Source organism: Heptranchias perlo, chromosome 4 (genome assembly GCF_035084215.1).
Source record: "Heptranchias perlo isolate sHepPer1 chromosome 4, sHepPer1.hap1, whole genome shotgun sequence".
NCBI classification, from domain to species: Eukaryota; Metazoa; Chordata; class Chondrichthyes; order Hexanchiformes; family Hexanchidae; genus Heptranchias; species Heptranchias perlo.
In genome coordinates, this window is record NC_090328.1 from 114514191 (window position 1) to 114527458 (window position 13268).

Below are 13268 nucleotides of genomic sequence, written 5' to 3' on the forward strand. Positions count from 1 at the left end.
GTGCAGAGAAAGTAAAAACCTTTCAGTGAAATTAAGGATTACAGGATTCATTAGTGCACAGAAGAGTTTATTTTGTTAGGAGGTGTACAGGTGATTGAGGTAGGATTAAACTAAATCTAGTAAGGGGGTTTAGAACCTTAAATCCATTGGCCTCCAATGTAGATTTGTTCATTCCAGCTCTTGAACGCATTAGAAAATTAACTGTTTGACCAAAAAAGGAGAAACAGTTGACGAACACAGATTAAAAGCCAGAAACTTGCTGGAAGTAATTATCGAAGGATCAGAGAGCTGCTTTGTCCCTTTAGGAGATTAGATCGGCAGGTGATTTAATGCCTCATATTAGTTTGTTTTTTTATGTGGCTTCCTACTTTTTTTTTGAACCAAACATTGGTGGTCTGTTTTAGAATAGATCGAGAGGGGGATTGTGTTGTTGCTTAGGGGCTGCCCTCCATTACCAGTCACAGCTTTCATCTGGTTTTTTCACCTTTTTTTCCAACAACCGAATCCTCCAGATATCAGGTAGGTCTGAATGTGGCACGAGCATGTGTCTCATTATTATTTCACATCTATATCAATTATTCTTCATCTAATTCTCTCATCTGAAGATGCTGACTTTGACATTGATATTAATGTCACGATAATAGAATGAAATACATCATTTCTCATTTTTGTACTTTTCCCCTCCCCACAGGCTAGCTCACTGCACACTCTTTATTTGTGCTCTCTGTAATCTGTATCTGCCCTGCCACCCTTTTTTTAAAACAGACTCCACATTCGCCTGTTTCCAATCTGCTGGTACTTCCCCCTGTGCTCATCAACTCCCTCATAATGACCATCAGCGTCTCAGAAATATCCCCCCTTATTTATCTTAGTACTCGGGATAAATACCCTTTACACCATTCTTCCCGGGGGATTTATTTGTTTTGAGCTATTTTAGTGTGTTTAGGCCTTCTACTACTTGTAGGAAGTAGTCATTCAGATTATGAACTATCTTTTATGCTCATCCTCCATATCTCTTATGGGTTTCATCTCTTATCTGATTGCCATACTTTTAAGATACTGAAATAATTTCTTACTGATGTTTTGTGCCTGCTGTTAAACCCTTTCTCAGGTTGCTCTTTGCCTCTCTAACCACCTCGTAATATAATTCTGCATGTTCTTATATTTATCCCAGTGATTGTTTCCACTTTACTCCCTGAGCGATTTGTGAAAGTTTCTCTCCCTCTTTATTTTACTTTCATTCTCCCTCGATCTCTCATTTAAAAAAAATTACTCTTATTGGATCAAAAAGATGCTTTCATCAAGGCCATCCCATCGCTACCAGTTACAATCTCAAATCAGCAATTTCTCACTAATATATATTTAAAAAATACATTTATCTGACCTATTATGCAAACTATAACTTGCAAATCAGGTTATAACTACATAGGTTTATCCAAACATAGCTTTTAAACATTAACATTTTCCCTTGCAGTAACTTTCTATGTTTCCTTTGTACTTAGAAGTATAAAATATTTTGTTTTGAACAAAAATAATACATATTACAATTCCTTTCAAAAGCACCACCTTCCCTGCAATAGCCACTAAGAGGGTATCTCATCTGCTCATGGTGCTGCTTTATCAACTCTTCAGCTGTTCAATTTAATCCCATTTCCCTGCTCTTAAATAAGGTTTTAAAAAAAGCAAACAAAAATAAAATGAGTAAACAATACACTAGGTTTGAAAACAGTGACATTTGTAACACAATAACCTCCCGTAAAAAGTTGCTTAAAGATGATATTCTGGCTTTTAGCTCAACTATGTTTAAAATATGTTCTGTGTGTAACATGTTTTGCTGCCGTGATTCTTGTCTTTACCATTACCCAGTAAGGAATGTTCTAGTGAATTGTGAAGTATTAAATAGTCAATTAACGTAGTTAGTGATTACATTGCAATCCAATCTTCCTCTATACTAACAGTGTAGTAAATCAGTAGCTTTCTATATCTTTTGCTTTTGGTTTGTTTCTTGGTCTGTTTTCCTTGCAGAAACAATGTAAAGTAATTTCCTGCTACGCTTACTACACCTACTTTCAGATTGTTCAGCCACCATTGGTCAGAGGTTAATCCTCCTAATACTCTCCCACTAAGAGTAGATGCACTTTTTCTGAGATTAACAGAATGTAAGATTAGAAAAGAGGAGGAATTTCTTCACTCAGGGTTGTGAATCTTTGGAATTTTCTACCCCAGAGGTCTGTGGATGTTCAGTCATTGAGTATATTCAAGACTGAGATGGATAGACTTTTGGACTCTAGGGGAATCAAGGGATATGGGGATCGGGCGGGAAAGTGGAGTTGAGGTCAAAGATCAGCCATGATCTTATTGAATGGCGGAGCAGGCTCGGGGGGCCGTATGGCCTACTCCTGCTCCTATTTCTTATGTTCTTAGATGGACACAGGTTTAGGAAAACTGAAGATATTATTGAAAGTTCTGGAACTAAGTTTACAAATGACAGTAATATCCAAGGAAGAACAAAAAGGTAATGAGTGATCAAGAATAAAAAAAATGATTCAGAAAAAGCGAATGACTCAAAGAAGACATTTTCTGCTATAGATAGAGATGATTTTTCAAACTAATTTTAAGTTTCGTTATTCACTTTTTTGATCTTTTGAGAGAACAATAGTTGCATTTTTTTTTGCTCTACTTCTTTAGGTCCTACACCCCAACCAAGGTGATGATACACAGTTCCCCCCCACACCTCTCTTGGTGACACTGAACCAGTCAGTCGCCTGTGGTGGCCCGACCTGTAAATCTTTTCCTTGTGAGTAAATCCCCACACTTCAATCGGTGAAGTTGGAAATTAGGCAAGTGAGAAATCAAAGGCACTTCCCTGTGTCCTACTGCTCCATAGCAGATTGGGAAAAGAATGTCAACATTTTTGTAATCACAGTTTTTCGAATAGTATGTTCTACTATCGGTATCACTTTTAAAACAGTAAAGAAAAATCAAGATTAACTTTGCTATTATTTTGGGTTTTTTTAATCACTTATTTCAGTCTCTTTGAAGATTTATGTTGAGCCAGTGAGCACTGATGATATCTTTAGAGGAGCAAGCTTAGGGCAGATATTGAGCCTGACAGCATGAAGGAGTTCAATTAACTAATGTAGTTTAAACTAAAGGGTTACCAGGTCAATGGCTTAATCTTCTCCATGGTAATTCATCTTCCTTATACTAACAGGCTCAAGAATTCCCCCAGTACTCTGATATTTCTTTAATTTGTTCTCAGGATGTGGCCAAAGCTGGCAAGGACTATCCCCGGTTGCCCAGGGAAGGTAGTGCTGGGCCTTTCTTGAACTGTTGGAATCCTTGTGCTGATGGTGCTGCCATGAAGGTGTCAGCCATGGCTCAGTGGGTAGCACTCTCGCCTCTGGTCAGAAGTTCATGGGTTCAAGTCCCATTCCAGAGACTTGAGTACATAATCCAGGCTGATACTCCCAGTGAAGTACTGAGGGAGTGCTGCACTGTTGGAAGTGCGATTTTTCAGATGAGATGTTAAATTGAGGCCCCGTCTGCCCTCTCAGGTGAACATAAAAGATCCCAAGGCACAATTTGAAGTAAGAGCAGGGCAGTTCTCCCCAGTGTCCTGGTTAATATTTATCCCTCAGTCCATCACTATTTATCCATCACTTAAAAAAAAAAACAGATTTTCTGGTCATTATCACATTGCTGTTTGTGGGAGCTTTCTGTGCGCAAATTGGCTGCCATGTTTCCTACATTACAACAACGACTACACTTCAAAAAAGTACTTCATTGGCTGTAAAGCGCTTTGGGATGTCCTGAGGTCATGAAAGGCGCTATATAAATGCAAGTTCCTTCCTCCTTTCTTTCTGGATCAGATCTTGTAGCCATTTTGTTGATACGGTCTGTAGTAACCCCAAGGATGTTAATAGCAGGTTGATGGTAGTGCCTTAGAAGATAAGGGAGCGTGTTTGAATCTTTTCTTATTTGAGATGGTCATTGCCAGGCATTTATGTGGCAGAAATGTTTCAGCCCAAACCTGGATGTTGTCTGGGTCTTACTGTAGGCTGACATGGGCTGGAGGACTTGTGAATAGAGCTGAATACTGTGGAAACATCTGTAGCTCCACTTCTAACCTTCTGATCATTAATGAAGAAGCTGAAGATTCTTCATTAATGGATGAAGTCACTGCCCTGAGAGACTCCTGCAGCAATATCCAGGGACCATGATGTTTGACCTCTAACAACCACGACCATATTTGTGTTAGGTATGAGTCTAGCCATTGGAGGGCTTTCCCCTTGACCCACGTTAACTTCAGTTTTGTTAGGGCTTCTTGGTGCCCCATAGTCAATTGAAAACAACCTTGATGTTGAGGGCAGTTATCCTCACCTCACCTTTGGTATTCAGCTCTTGTATCCATTCCTAGATCAGGGCTGTGATGAGGTCTGAAGCAAAGTGATTCTGGTGGAACCTGAACTGAATGATGGTGAGCAGGTAATTGGTGAGTAGGTGTTGCTTGACAGCACTGTTGGTGACTCCATCCATCACTTTGCTGGTTACTGGGTGGAAGCCTATAGGGCAGTAATGGGCCAAGTTTTGATTTGTCATGCTTGTTGTGGATAGGACATACCTGGGCAACTTTCCACATTGTCAGGTGGGTGCAGCGCAATGGCTGAACTGGAATAGCTTGGTGAGGGAGGCGGCTAGTTCTGGTGTGCAGGCTTCAGCATTACGGCTGGGATGTTGTCAGGGCCCATATCCAGTGTACTCAGCCACTTCTTAATGTCACGTGGAGTGAAATAAAGTGGCTGGACACTGGTATCCTGGGAGGAGGATCATCCATTTAGCACTTTTGGCTGAAGACATTTGCAAACACTTCCACCTTGTCACTTGCTCTCTTGCACTGGGTTCCGCCATGGTTCAGGATGGGGATGTTTATGGAACCTCCTCCTCTTGTCAGTTAACTGATTATCCACCACCATTCTCACCTGGATACGTCACCAACACTCACTGTTAAAGCAAAAATATTCCAAAAACATGCCGAGAATAAAACAAAACAATATGAAAGTGATTTTTTTTTTCCTAAGGAATATTTTTAAAACTACATCTGAGAACAGTCCAGTACAAGGTTATAAATTTTGTATTGCTTTGTTTTTATCTCTACTTTTTTAAAAGGGGGATTTCCTTTTAAATGTTTCCCCAAAGTTTAAAAAATATTTCCCCTATATTTGAATAGTTTGCTGACAGTGTCTGGGATCAAATCTGAAACTGTCTGTTTGGAGATGTATTTGGGGGGCTGTTGGCAGCTGAGGAATCTTCCCCAACATGAATCATTACCAATGGCACTGGTTTACACAACTAAATAAATCAAATTCTGTTTTTATTTTATCGGACGATGCATTTTCCAGGATTTTTACTGATATTTTTGGTATCACATTTCATGATTCGATCCAGTATTTTCCATGCAAACTGCGAAATAATGGCTTTCACTATTATCAAGGAGAATTGTAGCTTTGCAAGCAAGTAATTCCAGCACTCCCCAGTAGGTAAACAGGTTTGGAACCGTGTTGGACAGTGGCTTCACCGCTGGCAAGACCTCATAGAATCATAGAAATGTACGGCACAGAAGGAGGCCATTCAGCCCATCGTGTCTGTCCTGGCTGAAATAGAGCTATCCAGCCTAATCCAACTTTCCAGCACTTGGTCCGTGGCCCTGTAGGTCACAGCACTTCAAGTGCACAACCAGGTACTTTTTAAATGAGTTGAGGGTTTCTGCCTCTACCACCCTTTCAGGCAGTGAGTTCTAGACCCCCACCACCCTCTGGGTGAAAAAATTCTCCTAAACTCCTTTAATCCTTCTACAAATTACTTTAAATCTATGCCCCCTGGTTTTTGACCTCTACTAAGTGAAAAAAACTTTTGGTCAATACTTGTCATTACCATAATTGCCAACTTTCTCAGGAGAACAATGTCCCTTTGTATTGTCTTCGGTCCCGGCCACAAACTCTGCTCCCTGGCCACCATCTCCATCCCTCTCTCCCTGGCCACTGTGAGGCTGAACCAGATCGTTCGCAACCTTGGTGTCTTATTTGACCCTGGGATGAGTTTCCGACCACATATCCGCTCCATTACCAAAACCGCCTACTTCCACCTCCATAACACCGCCCATCTCCGCCCCTGCCTCAGCTCATCTGCTGCTGAAACCCTCATCCGTGCCTTTGTTACCTCTAGGCTTGACTATTCCAATGCTCTCCTGGCCGGCCTCCCATCTTCCACCCTCCATAAACTTAAGTTTATCCAAAACTCTGCTGCACATATCCTAACTCGCACCAAGTCCCGTTTACCCTGTGCTCACTGACCTACATTGGCTCCCAGTCCAGCAATACCTCAAATTTAAAATTCTCATCCTTGATTTCAAATCCCTCCATGGTCTCGCCCCTCCCTGTCTCTGTAACCTCCTCCAGCCCTACAACCCTCTGAGATCGCTGCGCTCCTCCAATTCTTGCCTTTTGCACATCCCTGATTTTAATCGTTCCATCATTGGTGGTCATGCCTAGGCCTAAACCTTTAATCTCTTTGCCTCTCTACCTCTCTCTACTCCTTTAAGATGCTCCTTAAAATCTCTCTCTTTGACTAACCCTCCTTATATGGCTCGGTATCAAACTTTGTTTGAAAATCGCTCCTGTGAAGTGCCTTGGGATGTTTTATTACGTTAAAGGCGCGATATAAATGCAAGTTGTTGTTAAGACCAGCAAATAATTTTGTGTTCTTCAGCTCCACATTTGCCCACTGGAGACCTCCTCTCTCCTCTGTTCCGACATGTGCTCACTCAGAACTGCGACTGGCTGAAGTTTCTCTCTTCTCCTATTGGCCCACGTCAGACTCTGTTCTTATTGGATAATGCTGCTTTCAGTAGTTAAACCAGTCCCAAATAAATTATAACCACCTGGGTTTCCTGCTGCTTTGGTTACAAGTACTTCAGCACAAAGAAAATCTCTTCCAGGAGCTCTCGGAAAGTACCTTCAGGACGTTTCCTGTTCATTTGTTCCTCGTTACAGCTGGAGTTGGATTAAGACAACCGTCCATCGTGTTGTGTGGCACTACCACTGTGCTAAATGGGATAGATTCAGAACAGATCTAGCAGCTCAAAATTGGGCATCCACGAGACGCTGTAGGCTATCAGCAGCAGCAGAATTGTATTCCAGCACAATCTGTAACCTCATGGCCTGGCATATTCCTCACTCTACTATTACCAACAAGCCAGGGGATCAGCCCTGGTTCAATGAGGAGTGTAGAAGAGCATGCCAGGAGCAGTACCAGGCGTACCTAAAAAAAAAAAAATGAGGTGCCAACCTGGTGAAGCTACAACTCAGGACTACATGCATGCTAAACAGCGGAAGCAACATGCTATAGACAGAGCTAAGTGATTCCACAACCAACGGATCAGATCAAAGCTCTGCAGTCCTGCCACATCCAGTCGTGAATGGTGTTGGACAATTAAACAACTAACGGGAGAAGGAGGCTCCATGAACATCCCCATCCTCAATGATGGCGGAGTTCAACACATGAGTGCATAAGACAAGGCTGAAGCGTTTGCAACCATCTTCAGCCAGAAGTGACGAGTGGATGATCCATCTCGGCCTCCTTCTGAGATCCCCACCATCACAGAAGCCAGTCTTCAGCCAATTCGATTCACTCCACGTGATATCAAGAAACGGCTGAGTGCACTGAATACAGCAAAGGCTATGGGCCCCGACAACATCCCGGCTGTAGTGCTGAAGACTTGTGCTCCAGAACTAGCCGTGCCTCTAGCCAAGCTGTTCCAGTGCAGTTACAACACTGGCATTTATCCAACAAAGTGGAAAATTGTCCAGGTATGTCCTGTTCACAAAAAGCAGGACAAATCTAATCCGGCCAATTACCGCCCCATCAGTCTACTCTCAATCATCAGCAAAGTGATGGAAGGTGTCGTCGACAGTGCTATCAAGCGGCACTTACTTACCAATAACCTGCTCACTGATGCTCAGTTTGGGTTCCGCCAGGACCACTCGGCTCCGGACCTCATTACAGCCTTGGTCCAAACATAGACAAAAGAGCAGAATTCCAGAGGTGAGGTGAGAGTGACTGACCTTGACATCAAGGGAGCATTTGACCGAGTGTGGCATCAAGGGGCCCTAGTAAAATTGAAGTCAATGGGAATCGAGGGAAAACTCTCCAGTGGCAGGGGTCATACCTAGCACAAAGGAAGATGGTAGTGGTTGTTGGAGGCCAATCATCTCAGCCCCAGGACATTGCAGGAGTTCCTCAGGGCAGTGTCCTAGGCCCAACCATCTTCAGCTGCTTCATCAATGACCTTCCCTCCATCATAAGGTCAGAAATGGGGATGTTCGCTGATGACTACACAGTGTTCAGTTCCATTCACAACCCCTCAGATAATGAAACAGTCTGTGCCTGCATGCAGCAAGACCTGGACAACATCCAGGCTTGGGCTCATAAGTGGCAAGTAACATTCGCGCCACACAAGTGCGAGAGAATGACCATCTCCAACAAGAGAGAGTCTAACCGCCTCCCCTTGACATTCAACGGCATTACCATCGCCGAGTCCCCCACCATCAACATCCTGGGGGTCACCATTGACCAGAAACCTAACTGGACCAGCCATATAAATACTGTGGCTACAAGAGCAGGTCAGAGGCTGGGTATTCTGTGGCAAGTGACTCACCTCCTGACTCCCCAAAGCCTTTCCACCATCTACAAGGCACAAGTCAGGAGTGTGATGGAATACTCTCCACTTGCCTGGATGAGTGCAGCTCCAACAACACTCAAGAAGCTCGACACCATCCAGGACAAAGCAGCCCACTTGATTGGCACCCCATCCACCACCGGTGCACTGTGGCTGCAGTGTGTATCATCTACAAGATGCACAGCAACTCGCCAAGGCTTCTTCAACAGCACCTCCCAAACCCGCGACCTCTACCACCTAAAAGGACAAGAGCAGCAGGCACATGGGAACAACACCATCTGCACGTTCCCCTCCAAGTCACACACCATCCCGACTTGGAAATATATCGCCGTTCCTTCATCGTCGCTGGGTCAAAATCCTGGAACTCCCTTCCTAACAGCACTGTGGGAGAACCTTCACCACACGGACTGCAGCAGTTCAAGAAGTCGGCTCACCACCACCTTCTCAAGGGCAATTAGGGATGGGCAATAAATGCCAGTCTTGCCAGCGACGTCCACATCCCATGAATGAATTTTTAAAAAAGACTCATTCCCTGCAGTGAAGAAAAGGAAAGTAAAGCAAAGACTTCCTGACTGAATTGACTTGACGGGTGAGTAACTTTGTAATCTGACTGGTCTGCTTCTATTCAAATTAGTGACAGTTTGTGATTTTATATATTCAAGGTACATAACTGGTCATTTGCTGTATGGTTCAGCTTCTGTGCGGTTCTGACCCTTTATCTGAATGGTTCGTTAGTTACTATACAGATCAGTGCTTACTTGATTGGTCAGTTACTTTTATAGGTGATTGTTTAGATTTATCTGATTGGTCAGTTACTGTATAGGTCATTGTGTCATTTACTGGGCTGATCACTTACTGTACAGGTCAGCGTATGTTTGACAGGCCAGTCAATATACAGGTAGCTGTAGAATCACTAATTATCTCAATGTAGAGAATATGAAAGAACTAACAGAAATTGCTAGAATTTGCTAAAGTGACCGCAAAATACTGATGTCTGTTTGATTATTTTGTTGACTTAAATTCAGAAATTCATCCCACTCACCAGGTCGAGATCACTGAACATTCTTGTAATTTTTCACAGTAAGACAGGTAATTAATCATTCTGTTTAATTGAAAGCCAGTTCTGACTGTGATTGGGATGTGCTGTCATCATTTCCCCCAATATTCTCTGAGGAGACTAGTCTCATTTGGTGGGTTGTACAAATGGTTTCGAGTCAGTGCCAAGTTACTTCTAAATAAAAAGTCACAAGTAAATTTGTATAGTTGGAAATTTGTGATGAATATCTGACTCTTCCATGCAGAGTAACGTAAAGTCACCTGATGTTTCCTTCTAATTTGGAGATCAGTGAAACCTGAGATTTGAACTTAGGGTCTAAGTGTGATTCTGGGCATGATCATCCTGGGAGCAGTAAAAAAAACTGAGGATCTACTGTCTAGTGACCATAGTGTGAGATTCCCAGAGCCGAGAGACTGCCCCAGGCTGGAAGTCCATTAGGAAAAGCTTTTGGGATCTTCCTGAGCAAAGGGTTTAATATCTTCAGTTATTGCATCATTTGATCTATAAGCATTAAGCGTTTCTGTGTGACCACTTCCACTTACTTGGGTTAATTAGTGATTATTTAATGCATTGTGCTGTAGCAACAGCTTATTTTAGTTGTAATAAAGTCCTTCCATGAAAAAAAATCATCTAATCCTCATTCCAAAAAATGGCTCTGACAGGCTGCTAAGAAGTACTATTCTGTGTGAGATTAACTGGCTGATATATTTTGAGTAGCAAGACTTAAGTAAATTTGCAGCAGTAATAACCATATTGCAAAGAACACCATTTAAGAAATACCACTCCTTCAATCACTGATAGTTCAGACTATTTAAAATATTGTTCTTGGAATGTGGGCAACACTGTAGTTATTGCAAAATCTTATTTCCTGCCCATCCCTAGTTGCTCAGAGGGCATTGAATCCATCCCAGAGTATGGGACTGGAGTCACAGGCAGGCCCAGGTCAGGCAGGGCTGCCAGCTCTCTTCCCTGAAGGATGCTATTGAATCCATAACGTTCTTCTGACGACCCATTACAGCCATTTATGGCCTTTATCTGGTGCCAGCCCCTAAATTACAGATTTATTGAATTTCGCAACTTACCGTGAAGGGATTGGAGCTCACAACCGGAGTTTCTAGTCCAGTACCACAACCATAGGACTATTGTACCCTGTAATCAGAGGTTAATAGAAAGAAAAAATGACACATACATATCACAGACACTCTATGTCATGTGTATGGAAGACATGCACTGTAAGGAAGATGAACAGTATTTGTACCAGTCCAACTGAGACATCGGACAAATAAACCTATGCTTTTCAATAACCAATTGATACACAATCCCAGTGGTGTACTATAAGACATATATGACTTACCAGCCTTGCAGCATAGGAGTTCACAGTGAGACATACACAGTTATCGCAGACCATGAATAGCAGATGTGGGTGAGTTGTTAGCATGTATTAAAGACAGAAAATCCATAAAGACTTGCATTTCTATAATGCTTTTTACACCCTCAGGACGTCCCAAAGCGCCAAACAGCCAATGAAGATCTTTTGAAGTGTAGTCACTGTTGTAATCTAGGAAACCTGGCAGCCAATTTGTGCACAGTAAGATCCCACAATCAGCAATGTGATAATGACCAGATAATCTGTTTTTAGTGATATTGGTTGAGGGATAAATAGTGGCCAGGACACCAGGGAGAACTCCCCTGCTCTACTTCGAATAGTAGCATGTGATCTACTACATCCACCTGAGAAGGCAGTCGAGGCCTCGAATTAATATCTCACCCGATGGATGGCACCTCCAACACTGCAGCACACCCTCCTACTACACTGTTATATCTGTGTTGCTTTCTAACTGATACTTTATTTACACCCCGCCCATCTAGGTTTCCCTGAAGAGTCTCTGAGATTGGATTGATGTTGGGGAATGAACCTGATGAATGATTACATCGTTGAGAGCTTTTCCCTGCATGGCTCTCGCACATTGTCCTCGAAGTACAGTCTTCACCAGCGGGATATGCACAGACCGACTCCACATACCCTCACATTCGGGGACCAACTGGCAGGTACCAGTAGAGTCCTGTAAAGCCCTAAGCAATCTCTTTGTAATAAGCAATGATGAATAAATCCATTAGCATCTGGAACTGTGTCCACATTTAGATCTGGTTCTGATACGGTTCCTCTTCCACTAAAGAGATACTTGTGGAAAACTTCCCTGTCAATCCACATCAACACCCTTTCAGGAAGAAACTTCTAATAGTTATCTGTAAAATACAAAATATGATTTCTAAAGTATTGTACTGAATACGCTAACACCTGCTAATACCTTAGGACATAGAATCTTACAGCACAGAAGGAGGCCATTCGGCCCATCGTGCCTGTGCCGGCTCTTTGAAAGAGCTATCCAATTAGTCCCACTCCCCCGCTCTTTCCCCATAGCCCTGCATATTTTTCTTTTTTAAGTGTTTATCCAATTCCCTTTTTCAAGTTACTGTTAAATTTGCTTCCACCGCCCTTTCATGCAGCGCATTCCAGATCATAACGACTCACTGCATAAAAAAATTCTCTCATCTCCCCTCTGGTTCTTTTGCCAATTGCCTTAAATTTGTGTCCTCTGGATACTGACCCTCCTCCCAGTGGGAACAGTTTCTCCCTATTTACTCTGCCAAAACCCCCTCATAATTTTCAACACCTCTATTGAATCTCCCCTTAACCACCTCTGTTCTAAGGAGAACAACCCCAGCTTCTCCAGTCTCTCCACATAACTGAAGTCCCTCATCCCTGGTACCATTCTAGTAAATTTATTCTGCACCCTCTCCAAGGCCTTGACATCCTTCCTAAAGTGTGGTGCCCAGAATTGAACACAATACTCCAGCTGAGGCCAAACCAGTGTTTTATAAAGGTTTAGCATAACTTCCTTGCTTTTGTGCTCTATGTCTTTATTTATAAAGCCCAGGATCCCATATTATTCAGTTTTTTTCTGCCCACAACACATGTGGGTACCTTTCCAGATGGTTCTAGCTGAAAGCTGATGCCAAGCGCCTACCCCAATGGTGCAGTCGGCTTAGGCAATGACCATCTAAATCGCACAGGTCTCAAATTCCATTCCTGGATTGTGCCGTTAACTATTTTCAGCTGAGCCAATGTTTGGGGTGCTTCAATTCACCTCAATGCCCTTGAATTAGGGATAGATCCCTAATTAGGCCCAGGGTTCCTGCTCTTGATTACCATCTGGAAAACCTTACAAGAAATGCATGCATGTGGAGATGAGAGGGTAGATTATCAGCATCCTTGACCATAGCGAGCTCTCTTGCCCACTGCAGGCACATACTGGAAAAATTGTGGGCAGTGTGCCATTGAATTTCTGATACATGTCCACTCGGGCGAGATACTTCACCACAGGTTCACCACACTATTTGAAATATGTGATTTAACAAGAAGTAATTGGTGTTAGAATAAAGGGCCGTTTTATGTTAGCAGTTCTTGGGTTT